Source organism: Ictidomys tridecemlineatus, chromosome 3 (assembly GCF_052094955.1).
Source record: "Ictidomys tridecemlineatus isolate mIctTri1 chromosome 3, mIctTri1.hap1, whole genome shotgun sequence".
Taxonomy (NCBI): Eukaryota; Metazoa; Chordata; class Mammalia; order Rodentia; family Sciuridae; genus Ictidomys; species Ictidomys tridecemlineatus.
The window spans coordinates 143,197,143-143,212,145 of NC_135479.1; the positions used below are offsets into that span (position 1 = coordinate 143,197,143).

Below are 15,003 nucleotides of genomic sequence, written 5' to 3' on the forward strand. Positions count from 1 at the left end.
TTGGGGTGATGGGGAAGAGGGCTAGGTAAGAGGATAAATGAAAAATCCAAGAAATTCTAGCCGACAACCTTTCACCTAGGTCCTCGCCCCTTCCACTTCCCGAGGCCTGAAGTCCTCCCGACTCCCAAGTCCTCCAATTCTCCGGGCGCCAGGCACAGACTGAAAGCGGGGGTACCCCATCTAAAAGAGGTTTCCTCAGTTCCGATCTTTTTCAAACCGCTTCTCTATGGGGTTCAGCAGGGGGGGACCTGAGGTTCGGGGCCAGGTTCTCTGGCCACGCAGCGCTGGTGACACGCAGGCGCCGGAATCCAAGCCACGCTGGGTCTTCCAGCAGCTCTCTGCGCCAGGCGAGGGCGGGCGGCACAACGCTTCCCAAGTACGGGGCTTCCCACAATGCACCGCGGTGGCAGTGGCGGCGACCGCGGCGGCGCTCTAGCCGCGGCATGTCTGCCTCTCTACTGCTCTGGGAGGAGGAAGAGAAGGAGGAAGAGGAGGAGGAGGAGGGGGAGGAAGAGGAGAAAGGCGCAGGGGTGGGAGCTGTTGCCGAAGCTGCCACAGTAAAAGTTCTCCCCCCTCCCCCTTTCCCCTCCTCTCACGGCCCCAAGGAAGGTTGAAGCTGCCACCGCCTGCAGTCGGTGACCGCGCGACTCGGCGCCCGCCCGCGGTAAAGCGCTCGGCCTGGCAGGCCCGGGCCCGGGGGAGGGCGGGGGAGGGGGAGGGGGCGGCGCGCGGGGGGAGCGCGCGGCGGTAACGGCCTGACCCTGGGGGGAGCGAGCCATGGCGGGGCGGGGGTCGGCCCGGGGACCGACCCGCCGAGGCCGCAGGGAACGGAGGGGTTGGCTGGGGGACGGGAGGAAGCAGGGCGCGGATGGTGGGTTGGGGGGTTGAGAACGGATAATGACGGGGGTGGCAGAGGAGAGAAGGCGGCCTCCGAGGCCTGAGGGGGGTGTCAGAGGTAGAGAGAGAGGTGGGATGCTCGCGTGCGGAGGCCACAAGGGTGCAGGGCGAGGGTGTTAAGAGGCCGGGGAGACACCAGGTCTCTGTCCACCGTGCCTGGTGCAGTGCTTTATGTACCGCAGGCCTCAAGTCACTGGTGGTGCCCGAGTATGCTCTTTGGTAGAAGGGAAGGGCAGGGGTTGGAGAACAGGGAATGCTTGCGGGAAACATAGTGGGAGTGTGAAAGCGGGGAGAGAGGCCGGAGGGAAGATGCCGGATAGGTGGAGGAATGCAGGGGGTGGCTGTGGAGGAGTCTTGAGGATACTGGGGGGTGTTCATTGTGCAGATACCTTAGGTATTTCATTATGGAAAGAACTGAAGCGTTTCCAAGGCAAGGAAAGAAGGAATATAGGAGTTTCCGCCAATAGAAAGGAGAGCGTTTGAAGCAAGAAGGAGTGCTAAATGTTAGAGAAGATGCAGGGAATGCATAATAAAATAGACAGACGTGGCATAATTAATAAATGCTGGCCCAAGGACTAAAGAGTTATTTCAGATGGGCCAGGATGGCCTAGTTCCGGACCTGTTTGGGCTCTTCAATAGATGACATCTGGTAAGTGTGGTTCCGGGCTGTGGTTGGGGTCACTGAGAATTATAGTTCGGTCTGAGACATTTTGGTCCTGCACCAGTGAATATGAAAACCTCTGAAACGGACCTTGAGAAAGAGCCTGGCCTATGGGAATTCTTGAGGCATGGAGTTTACATTTTTAGCGAATTTGAAGTATTGTCACATCAGAGACTGGATGAACACTATCCTAGCAAATGTTGTAATAGAAATTACTTGACTTGGCCGTTTTCTTCTTCACTGCCCAGCTTTATTTGGTCCAGTGGAGCTTGTGCCTTATTATTCAGCCTGGATTGCAGTACATAAGATTATAATTGATGGTGGGGGGAGTCCGTTTATAGTGGCCCTTTGGAAGTTCCATTTGTTGCTCAAATGTGTCTGGTATACTGGATTGGTATCTCATACCTCTGGGGATGGTGGGAGATCTTTTGCCATTCACACATAGTTCCTGTTGTACTCTCACCAAGGCATGGTGGTATTGAAGAAAACAAATCTGCCAGCAAAATGTGGGCATGCAGACTAGAGGATCTAGAATATATGTTTTGGTCTTAGGTTGTTAGTTCAGATCTCTGTTATCATGAGGGCTAAAGGAACCTGAAGAGACTGGATACTTCTAGAGCCAGGTTGGAGGGACAATTAGAATCTCTATGTCAGGAAATGAATCAGGCTCTCTCTGTTGGATTTGCTGAGCCCACACTAGACCTGATTTCCAAGAGGGAACTCTGGGCAAGAACCATGCTCTTAAAGTTTACCTGAATATTATTCACCTTTTGTTTTGAGAGAAATTATATGCACATTATGTTGAAAAGAGGATAGTAAGCATGTTACATGTGAATTTACTTTTATTTATTTTTTTAATGTAAGTCTAAGTCAGGAGATTAATGGGGAAGATGGAAAAGGAAAAATCAGTCATACATTCCTTTAGCAAAAATTTTTAAGGAATTAAGCTAATTTAGGATTAGATTGGAGAGAGAATTTCATTACAAATTTTCTTATAGAAAAATCCAGGATCATTATTTTAAATATTAGGAAACATTTCAGTTTATGGAATTACTCACCTTTTAAAAGGATTTCCTTGTGTTACATAGTATGAGGTAACTATTTTTACTATAATATGAGAGGATCAGTTTTTCTTCCCTTCTTATACTGTATATTATATTTTTAATTGTAATTATGATGCACTTAAATATAGTATGTTAGGTTTTTTGTCTTACATTATGAAATAATGTCTCATAAAAATTGTTCTTAGGGGACTTATAATGAAAAGCAATAGCCCAGTCTTGCCTGTCTATTGTAGTTCTGTTTTCCAGAGGCTACTACTTCCAAGCCTAAGTTTTTAAGTTCTTTTCATACTTTTCTCAAGGTCTCTGTGTAATGGGCATATACCATTATTTTTTGATTTATCAAAATGACATTATCAAGGAGTCATGCTTCAATGAATGAAAGGATTTTTTTTCCCTGGTGTGTGGGGGGAGGTGAGTACTGGGAAATGAAGCTGTACCACTGAGCTATATACCCAGCTCTTTGGGGTCTTGCTAAGTTGTCCGGCTGACCTTGGAACTTGTGATCATCCTACCTTAGTCTCCGGAGTAGCTGGGATTACAAGTGTACACCACTGAGTCTGGCAATGAATGAAAAGGATTTGTTATTGATATTATCTCCCTTTTCCTTCTCCTTTTTCATCTTTATAGTTGTTATTTTAGTTCTTTTATTTGATGTCTTATATCTTTAAATAATATGCTTAAACCTCATTTTAGAGTTCAACAATTTAAGGCTGTATCTTTTCACTTCCCATTGTGTTAGATAAGGATTTAGACTAGCAGGACATGAAGTTGGGAGAAGCATTTAGAATTAGGCTGAAAATACTGGGTGAGATAATAAAGGGAAATTTGGATGAACCTTTAAGGAAAACTGCTTTGGAGAAAAGAGTATCTTTGAAGCATTAGATATACTGGTTAGAGGTGAGGAGGAGTTGCTTGACAGTGAAAATTATTCATCTTGGAATTAGTTACCAGATTGCAGTATTCTTTGATAGTCTTCTGGAGAATTTCAGTGCATGAAGTCTGGAAGATTATTGAAATGACCGCTGAATGTTCTTCCTAGGCGTCTATGGCTTTTTTTTTTTTTTGGTGGTGGTTGTTCTGGGGATTGAACCCAGGGTTGCTTTACTACTGAGTTACATCCCCAGCTCTTTTTTATTTTTTATTTTTCAAAACCGGGTTTCACTAAGTTGTTGAGAATCTTGCTAAATTGCTGAGTTTAGCCTCAAACCTGAGATCCTTTTTCCTCAGCCTTCTGAATTGCTGGGATTATAGGCATGAATTACAGGGCATGCTTTGTATGGCAATTCTTCCTTTTTCTTTTTCTTTTTTTCTTTCTCTCTCCCTCCCTCCCTCTCTCTCTTTTTTCTTGTGCTGGGGCTTGAACCCAGGGCCTCATATATATGAGTTGAATGGCCTACCACTGAGCTACATCTCCTGTACTTTTAAAATTTTATTTTGCAACAGAATCTTGCTAAGTTGCCCAGACTTGCCTCAAACTTTGGATCTGCCTCAATCTTAAGTAACTGGGATTACAGATGTGCACTATTGCACCCTGATTGATTCCTGCTTTTAGGAAGGAATGGATTGGTGTGGAGTGTGTGTGTTTGAGATGTGTGTGTAAGAAGAGAGGACTAGAGAAATGTGATAAGGGCAAAAAATGAGGGATAGGGATTCTGAAAGTAATAATAAGTAATTCTGGGAGGATGCTGGGCATTTTGATACAATTGATGTGCAGGAGATTTACTTTATGATGGTGAAACTGGTAGTTAAAGAAATGAGCATATTTCAGCCCCTAATGCAGTGGGATTGTGGTAGAAAAACTCTGCTGCTTGTAGAGTCATAAAGTATTAGTGTTTTTGAAAATTTGTATATGAGGTCCAGGCCAGTGAGATGGATATAGGGAAAACAGAAAGATAATGCTCCACTTCTTTTAGGAAGTCTTGTTTAAGTAACTGCACCTTTTGAAAGGATTCCTTATTTATTTATTTAACCACCAAGCTACATCCCCAGCTTTTTTTTCTATTTATTTTGTGACTGAGTCTCACTAAGTTGCTTTGGCTGACCTTGAATTTGTTATCTTCTTGCCTGGCCTCTGGAGTCCCTGGGGTTACAGATGCATTGGGAATTACTGGTGGGAGCCACTTTGCCTTGCGTTCTTATTCTGAATAAAAATGGCATTCATATGTAGATTTGTACTGCTAAATTTTGTATTTGCTTATGGGAATTATCCTCTTTGTTTTGCAAGTAACCTGCTCTAGAGCTGAGACTAATCTCTGGGGGAACTCTACAGCTTGATTCTTAAGTGTTTAATAAATAACCTGTTGAATGACTGCTAAAAAGTAGTGTTCACTGTTACTGATAATAGTTGGACTGTATGAAATTACTGAGTACTATGGGAATATTGTGGACAAAAGTGTGTGTGTGTTTGAGAGAGTGAGGACAGAGGGGTATTTGATTGGAAGGTTGCTAGCTTAAGGGGAAAAGACAGAATGGAATAGAATCAAACTGTAATAATCCTGCAAGTACATCAAATGGATAGAATCAAAAAGTCTTTTCTAACATAAGGCTTATTTAATCTGAGGTAAATCTGGTCTGGAGTGGGCACTGATTTAATTTGGGCTTTATCTCTAGCTTTTTAAGAATTAGCCTAATTTAATTCATTTTTAGGATAATAAAAAAAAATTAGATGCTGGGTGCGGTGGTGTACTCCTATAATCCTGACTACTTAAGGCAGGAGGCTTGCAACTTCAAGGCCAAACTTGGTAATTTAGTGAGACCCTGTCTCCAAAGGGGTGAAATGGTTGGTGGTGCAGCTCAGTGGTACAACACTAGTTTAGCATGTGTGTCCCTGGGGTTGGTCCCCAGTACTGAAAAAAAAAGTTAATTTATTTTTTTTTCACTCAAGGAATTTATAATATTTATATTATTTTAAGAGAAAAAAGCAGTTGTGAAGTAATTTACTAACAGTGTATGATTTTAGAAAAATTAAAAAAAATAAATATCTCCAGGTGAGATTTTTGTATTTTGATAATCATTTTCAATAGTAGTGTTCAGAACTTTTTTTTAAAAATAATCTTTGAGCCTCTAGTGCTAATTTATACAATTTAACTATTTATTGAGTACCTATTGGAGAAGGGGACTAATAAAGGTGAGTAAAACATTGTCCCTATTCTTCAAGAATTTATAATTCCTCCAAGATGGCACATTTATAAATAATACAAATTATACTGTTATTCTGAATAGTGTCATTGTTTATTTTTTTTTACTTTAAAAGATTTTATTTTTAGCTGGGTATGGTGGTGCACACCTGTAATCCAGCTACTGTGGAGGCTGAGGCAGGAGAATTGAAAGTTTAAGGCCTAGGCAAAATAGTGAGACCTTGTCTCAAAAAAAAAAATTGAATTTTTAAAGAAATGCTGAAGATCAGTCAGTATCAAATAGAGTAAGTGAAGAGTAGTTTTACTTTAAATTCAGTTAGTTAAAAAAAAAAAAAAGGAACGATTTCTTGGTTGACTAAGAAACTGATTTTTAGAAAATACTCCCTAAGAGGAAGCTGGAAATATTTTGAGCAGTGGTGATGACTTCATATTAGTTAGGTACTAGATAAATGTTGAGTGTATCTGATGGTTGGATGGATGGAGTAAATAAATGAATGAATAAGTGATAGACTCCCAAGGTATCTTGTTTTAAAGAGGACCATGATAATTTGAACTATGTAAATAAGTTCTAGGCACATTCATTAACAATTTCATTACCTTGAGCAAGATACTTCATGATTTAAGTTCACAAATGAGTTTTACAGACACTAAGTGCTGTAGGAGTTCAGAGAATGGAGACATGAATATTTGCTAAGGTTTGGGGAAAGAATTTAAGTGAACCAAACTTTAGCTATATACTTGAAAGAATTCCATAGGGATCTCAGAGGGGAACTAAATGGCTCCAAATTTCTCTTGCAGCCCTAGAATGAACCTAGAATCTAGATCTATTTTTGTCTGAGTACTTTCTGCCTGTTTCACTTTAGTTACTCCTTCTGGTTTGTTTCTTTTCAAATTCAGGATGGTGGGGTAGATGTTGAGCCCCCTGCAATAACTATGGGGTCTATTTCCATCTGTGTCCAGTGTAACTTTTAGTTTGTCCTATTCTGTGACTGTACCCTGTAAATTACTTAGTCTCTGTGAGTGAAAAACATGAGTCAACTTGGCCCTGTTATCCTGGCATTTTCCTGCACACTTTTCTCAAAGCTGCTTTCTGAATTACGGAATAGAACAGACAGAACTGAGGGCATGTATCCAGTGGACACATGCTTTTTTGAATAAGTGAGTGAATGAGAAGGTATGTGAGATAATTTAGAAGATCTGCATTATCCGTATGTTTGCTGTATCTGTTTCATTTATTCATAACTTGGCATTTCCTATGCAGGATTTAATGGGGCTCATAAAAATATGCATTGGAAATGCATTAAAATAATTTGAGAAGGTCTAGTTGAAGAAAAAAATTGCAGAAGGCAAAATCTGTCTAAAGAATGTATAGGATTGTTATAATTAGAAGCATACTCAAAAAAAAAAAAAAAAAGATTACCAGGTGTTGTGGTGCATGCTGGTCATCCCAGCTACTTGGGAGGCTGAGGCAGGAGCATCATAAGTTCAAGGCAACTTAGCAAGACTCTGTCTCAAAATGGGGGAGAAAAAGGAGACTGGTGGTTTAGCTTAGTGGTAGAGTGCTTGCCTGGTATTCTTAGGGCCCTGAGGTTCAATCATCAGTAAAGACAGGTATGTTTCAAGGAAAGCTTGAGAATATGGAGGGTAAAGAGGATTATTTGAAAGGGCTGTTTTGAGGAAGAAGATGGTAAGGCTGTTTGAAGGATATGAATAAATAGAAATTTGGAATATTGTAGAAATTATGTGATTTATAATTAAGAATTTCAGAAAATAAGAGGATGAGTTTTCTTTATCAGATAGTACAGATTTTATATTGGGATGAGTTTTCTTAACACATGAAACATATTCGTCATATGAAAAAGCATTTTGCATAAATTTTTATACAATCATCACAAGTGTATCATAAGAATTCACTGATTCTCAGTTTTATCATCAGGAAATTGGTAATGCTAAATATTACTAAAGCTGTTTTTTTTTTTTTTGGGGGTGGGTGCTGGGGATCAAACTCAGGTCCTTGAACACACTAGGCTCTATTATTGAGCTACATTCTCATCCTCCCAATGTTTAAGTTAAAGGGTAGAAAATGCATTTGACTAGGTGAGGAACCTGGGACTCATTTTAATGGCATAGAATTGAATTTTTAGCTAGTCTTTGAAGGGATAGGTAGATCTGACTGGTAAAGGTCATTAAAAGAGAGCATTACAACCTTAGGGATTATTAGCATAAGTAAAACCTTGGGTATTAAAAGCCTAGGATCTAAAGAGAAATGGTTAAGTTTTTTTTTTTTTTTTTAAACTATGATCCACAGTAAGAAAAACAAGCCACATCTTCACTTAAAAAATACATGTTTGTGTGTCTGTATAAAACAGAAATTTCAGGAGCTGGGATTGTGGCTCAGTGGTAGAGTGCTTGCCTAGCATATGTGAGGCACTGGGTTCGATTCTCAGCACCACATACAAATAAACAAATTAAATAAAAAATTTAATCAACAACTAATACAAATATTTAAAAATCCCAGAAATTTCGTATAATAAACTGTTCTTAATACTATCCTTTGTTTTTTTTTAAGAGAGAGTGAGAGAGGAGAGAGAGAGAGAAAGAGAGAGAATTTTTAATATTTATTTTTTAGTTCTCGGCGGACACAACATCTTTGTTGGTATGTGGTGCTGAGGATCGAACCCGGGCTGCACGCATGCCAGGCAAGCGCGCTACCGCTTGAGCCACATCCCCAGCCCCTTAATACTATCCTTAATAGAATAACTATCCTTACCATATTGGATGATTGGATGTGCTTGGATGACATTTATTCTTTTTTTTTTTTTTTTTTTGGTACTGGGATTGAACCCACTGAGCCATATCACTAACCCATTTTTGTATCTTATTTAGAGACAGGGTCTTGCGGGGGATGACAGGCCTGTGCCACTGTGCCCAGCTGGATGATATTTATTATTATTTTTTTTAAAAAGGAAAACAGCTGGCTGCAGGGTGGGGTTGGCATTACCTATTAAACTGATTTCATGATCAGCTGAACAATTCATCACAACCTGTAATTTGGAACATAGTTCATGAATAGGACACAATATGATAGAAAGTAAAAAGAGTCAGTTGGTGTTGGATAGAAAATGGATGACCTTGAAAGCTAAACCAAGTAGTTTGTATTTGATATGACATGGTGTTGTGCTTAGTAAGCAAACAGAAGCTGGGTTTGAGTCTTAGACCTTTTATTTACACAGTCTATGATTGTAGAGAATTACTTCCTTTCTGATTCTCAGTTTTATCATCAGGAAATTGGTAATCATTATACCTTCCTGTGAGGGTTGTTGTGAGGATTTGAGGATTAAAGTATGTTAACAAAGGATTAAAGTATGTTAACATGTATCTTTAATGTATGGCTATTGAGCATTTTTAAGTAGAGAATTGAGCCAAGTACCATATATTGAACCCAGGGCTTTGTATATGCTAGGCAGTTAATATGCTAGATTATAGCACTGAACTATACCCCCAGCCCCAGAAAACATAATCTCACTATAGCTATACCATAAAGAATTGGGGCCACTATGGTAGTAAAGTAAGTTTGGAGGTAAGAAGACCAATTAGGTTACTAGAGAAACTAAGAAGGGCTTGAATTAACAGTAGGATTAGAAATGTGGGGATGGGATGGGATTGGAGGTAGGACTGGAGGACTAGAAAAATGACTGTAAATTTATACTTGTGGAAAAATTCAAATGGCAATAGCTGAAATTGAATTGCATTTTAGAGTAGAATATTGGAGTACAGTAGATAGTATAGTTTCTTTTATGTAATAGGTGCTTAATTATTTGTTGAATGATTAAATATGGTAATTGTAAAGAATTGAGAGTTGAGACAGTGATGTATTGATATAAGACAGAGGGGTTAGATTCTAGGGTGTTTTCAGTGGACTGCCAGGATGTACTTATATGGAATATTTTTGTACCCTTGCTGTGTTCAAGTTTTCATGGTAGGCAATGTGCAGAATACATATTTTTATATGACATAGTCCATGTTCTTCAGGGAGTTATCTGGGGACAAAATGGGGCTAATGATATAAATATAGCAACTTTGATCAGATTTGGGTTTGTGGAGAAACTGGGGTGTAGCTTAGACCTGGCAGGGTAAATAGAATTGTAGTAGACAAGATGGTGAGAGTTGGCATTCTAAGAGATATGAGTGACAGAAAGATTCTGGGTGTGTTTAGGGGTTGACAGTTTAAATTAGTTATACTTTAGGGTTCATTTTGAAGAATGGAGGGAAATCAAGCTGGGAAGTAGATGGAAGACCTCAAAATCCAGGCTTAATTGGTTTTTAAAATTTATTTATTGAGATATGACACATACTAAGGGTACAGGTAAATGAGTTTTTGTTAGGTGTACATTTGTATACCCACTACCCAGCTTAATATAGAGAATAAATAGAGAATATATAATAGAATATATCTCAGAAGGCTACCTTATGTATTTCCTCCAAGTTGATGTTTCCTATAACCCACAGTAACTATTGTGATCTCTAAATCATAACAGGGTAATGCTGTGCTTTTGAACTTCATATAAGTGGAATTATACTTTTCTGTGTCAGTTTCTTTTGCTTGGCATTATTCTGTGAGGTTGATCATGTTGCATATAGTTGTAGTTCATTCTTTTTCATTACTTCTTGAGATTCCATTGTGTGAATGTACCACAATGTAATTATCCATTCCATGACTGTTGGACAATTGAGTAGTTTCCATTTTGGGGATGTCTAAAGAGTTTTAACTTGACTCAGGTGGTATTGGGAAACTATTGATGACTTGAGTGGGGAAATGAGGGAGCTATCTGGTGACATTTTCTTTTTTGTAATGAGGAGACCATGGTAACTGGGAGACAAGGCTACAGCAAGAGTGTGAAATATTGAGGATCCCAGTTGGGAATGATGGTAATGGAAATTAAAGGAAAGGGATAGATAGATATGAGATACCTGAAAGATCTAGGTGTGGTGGCACGTGTCTGTAATGCCGGCAACTTGGGAGACTTAGGCGGGAGGATCACTAGTTGGAGGCCAGCCTGTGTAATCTAGTGAGACCCCCATCTCAAAATAAAAAATAAAAGGACTGGGGATGTAGGTCAGTGATAAAACGACACTGGTTTGAATACCTACTACTAGGAAAAAACCAAACCAAACCAAACAAATACTTCAAAATACCTCAAAGAAAGAATTGGGGGGGTTGGGGTTGTGGCTCAGTGGTAGAGCGCTTTCCTGGTATGTGTGAGGCACTGGGTTTGAGCCTCCCTATTCACCACATAAAAATAAATAAAAGTATTGTGTCCATCTACAATTAAAAATATTTAAAATATTTATAAAAAAATTGAGGAATGATGGTGGAATGAATTAGACATCATTACCTTAAGTACATGTATAAAGATATGAATGGTGTGAAAATACTTTGTGTGCGTGACTTAAAAAATTGTGCTCTATATGTGTAATATGAAATGAATTATATTCTGCTATCATGTATAACAAATTAGAATAAATAAATAATTTAATGAAAAGCGAATTGAAAGGGACTTTTGAGAAACAGTAGAGAAAAAAAGAAAATGGAAGCTCTAGGGCTTATAACCTGGGTGACTGAGAATTTTAATGCCATTAACAGAAATTAATTGGATTAGTTAGAACTATTTTGGTATTTTAAGCCACATTGAATCAGTGTGTAAAGCACCAATGGAAATATCCAGGGGGAGTTATCTAGCTAGAGTTAAAAATACTGGATTGAAACTGAGGAAAGAGGTTCAGTCGAGATTTGGGAATATGTACAGAGAGTGATAATTGAAGCTACTAATTCTGGATTTGGTAGGGCAGTGATGGTTATGAAATTATTTGGACTGATAATTAAAGTGTTAATTGGAACAAGTAGTTGAATCTAGCTAAAAAGAAGTCATATATTAAATTCCTCAGGAATATATGTAGATTGTAGCAGAGGGTGATGGTTTAAAGCTCATTTAGGGGGCCTAGGGGAAGATATCCATATGGAGAACAAAAATGTAGATGCATTGGTGAGGAATGAGACCCCGAAGTGGAGGGAAATAGAGAAAGTTCCAGAACAAAACTTGTGAAAGTGCCCACAATTTAAACTTAAGAAGAGAAACAGTAGTCTTTTGAGACAGAAGCAGCAAGCAGAGAGATCAGAGTGTAATGATACACTAAGAATCATGTGCAAGAGTGTGTACAGAGTAGAATCATGTGCCTGTACAAACCAAGGGGGTAGTCCACGTCTCATTGTCAGAGGATAAAGACTTAGATAGTGGCTCATAGGATATGTTACATAGAATTTTTCTACTTCTCTTTCTTTTTCCCTTGTGGTCTTCAAGAGAGCAATTCAGAGACCAACATGGAGGCTTACTTGTAGAGTGGATTGGAAGAATAGAAAGCAGTGAATGTAGGAATTGTATTAACAAGTTTAGTTTGGAAAGGAAGAACAACTTTTCTAAAACTGGAGGCAAGAAGTAACAGATGGATGAAGATAGAGCATTTTAGAAGTTGTAAAGAGGATTACAGGTGGAGAAGGTGTGATTTAAGGGAATTTTGTGGAAGGAATTGATTATTTGATAGGATTAAGGATTTAAATATGAAATTGATTTAGATTAGTTAAGGAAATGGAGAGTTGTATTTAGAATTAATCTGTTGTGGGAGATTTCATGGCTTTCTGGTGGTGTTTAACACCCAGTGTGTGGGTGTGGAGAAGACAGATGATGAGGATAGTCTGTCTCTGGGGAGATGCATGGTGAGTATAATGGAAGGTCATGATATTCTGTAGAGGACAGTACTGAAATGGCTGAGGGACAGTTTTGTAGGAAACAAGTGAGCTAAATGATGGTAAAGAGTATGTGTATAAGTAGAATATATGTGGTTGTGTTTAAAAAGAACGGGAGTCTCAATTGGTGGCCTGTTTTTCAGTATGTACATGTGGCTAGCTGAAGTGCAGATGCTGGTTTTAGGAGCTGAGGAAGGCCAGAGTGTAGAAAGTTTTTTTAGCCTCAATGTTGAGGTCATTGAGAATAATGACTGAATATGGGACAGAATGGGATTGAAATTATTGGGGAAAAGAGTACTCTGAAGTTTGATAGATGTTAATAGTTTAAGTGAATAAGATGGACAGCAAACCAATTTTTTAGTGATAGAGTAACAGTGGGAATGACCTTGAGGAGCCCAAAGCAGTAAGACTTTTTATCAAGCTAAAGGAATAGGAGAGTGATAGAGCTAAGACATGAAAGGAGCAGGTTTTCCAGAAAAAAATCAAGCTTGAAAGAAAATGGTCACAACAATCCACCTAAGAGATGATAAAAATCCAAGTTGTTTTGTGGCCCAGGGATTGAGGGAAATAGATGGATTTGTTTGTTATATTCATCATCATTTCTGTTAATTCTTTTATTTAGAGCATAGATGATATTTTGCAGAAGCATAACTACTCATTTGTAATATGTTGATATAAATTCAGTGTGTGCATTTTTTTAATATTTACTTTTTTTTAGTTATAGGTGGACCCATATCTTTATTTTTACCTGGTCTCGAGGATCGAACTCAGTGCCTCATGAGTGCTAGGTGAGCGCTCTACCTCCAAGTCACAATCCCAGCCCCAGTGTATGTATTTCTTTTTTCAGCAATGGGGATTGAACTCAGGGAAGTCTTACTAATCTGCGTTCCCAGTTCTTTGTACATTTTAAGATAGGATCTTGCAAATTTGGCCAGGCTGCCCTCAAACTTGTGATTCTCCTTCCTTAGCCTCCCGAGTAGCTGGGATTGCAGACATGTCACTGTGTCTGGACTTTTTATTATTTTAAATCTTGAGCATTCTAATCTTAGGGGTTGAATCCTTTGTCATCTTCCATATACTTACCTTCATTGATGGTATTTGAGACTTAGACTAGGCCTCTTATTTTTTGGTTTATGTCTCTGCTTCTGAACTGTAACTTGTCTATTTCTGTAGTAGTGTTCATTTTTGTCAGTCTTTTGCCTTCTGTCGCCTTTTCCCTTGTATTACAAAGACTTGACTCTCAAGTAGGTAACTAAATGTGCCTTAGTGTGGTCCCAGCAACTGGCATACATTTATTTATTTATTTGTTTATAGTACTGAGGATTGAACCCAGGGGTATTCTATCATTGAATTATATCCTCAGCTCTTTTTCTATTTTATTCTGAGACAGTCTTGCTAATTGCACAGGCTGGCCTTGAATTTAAAAATCCTCCTGAATTGCTAATCTTCCTGCCTCAGCTTCCTAAACTGGAATTACGGGCATGCACCGCTATGCCTGGTGCAACTGACATTTTTAAACCATTAAGTGATCAATGCTATATGCTCCAAATATGATTTACATTTTATATTCCTCACGTGATTAACTCTTTCATTCTTTGAGCAAAGAATACTTTTCCTGATCTTCCCTGTTCAGGTCAGAGCTTTTGATATTCATGTTTCAGAGAGAGAACATATGTAAGGCAAAAACATGAAGTGGCAATGAGAAAAATATGACAAGGCACAGAGTATTGGTGTTTCATCCTAGTGTAGCTTTAGTTCCAGCATCCTGACTACTGGCATTCATTATTTTTTTTTTCCCTTAACTTCTTCATCTGGTCACTCATCAAATTTAATAAGGAAGACTTCGAGTTTGAAGGTCTAAGAAAGCCTGAGGATGTTACATCTCAGATTTTTTTTTTTTTTTTTTGGGTGCTAAGAATGCAACCCAGCCTAGCATGTGCTAAGCAAGCACTTTTTACAACTGAGTTACATCCCTAGCTCTCAACTCAAAACTTGGCTTAACATACAACAACCTTGCCTGAAGTGATCTAGAATTATTTCCAGGACCTGCCTCAGCCATACTTGAGCCTTGTGGAGTTGGGTGTGTTCTGAATATTTGGGTGGATTGTGTGGGTTAGGATAATGATGGATATCTTAAGGTGTTGGGAGGGGTTATTTTAGAAATGGAGAGTTGTTTTAAATAATAACTATTTAAATTTGACATAGATAATTGACTTCATAAGATAGGGTTTGGATGCTTGAGCATCTAGGTTGGATGTTTTCCTTGCCAATTTGAGAAGAGCCAATATATAAGGCATTAGTTGTGCAGAGTCCTTGTAATATGTGTGTTTGTCAAAATGTATGCACTTGTATGTGTAGATACCCATAATGAGAATTTGTTCATTCGATTAGGTTATATAATTAGTATTTAGGGGAATGGGCCTGGTAGTCTTTAAGTTATGA

At 38.9% G+C, this 15,003-nt stretch overlaps 1 protein-coding gene across 17 annotated transcripts in view; it reads left to right on the top strand.

The window, feature by feature from the left end:
* The first annotated feature begins 410 nt into the window (after positions 1 to 410).
* Positions 411 to 15,003, top strand: part of Znf148 (zinc finger protein 148) — a 146,140-nt gene continuing 131,547 nt past the window's right edge. For 8 of the 17 annotated variants that reach the window (XM_078044034.1, XM_078044051.1, XM_078044039.1 and 5 more), the window contains exon 1: positions 413 to 664. The gene's annotated coding sequence lies outside the window, so the exon portion shown is untranslated. Of the gene's footprint in view, positions 665 to 965; positions 1,547 to 13,279; positions 13,350 to 13,370; positions 13,389 to 15,003 lie in introns of those variants that run through there. The other 9 variants (XM_078044045.1, XM_078044048.1, XM_078044035.1 and 6 more) reach the window with 9 other exon arrangements.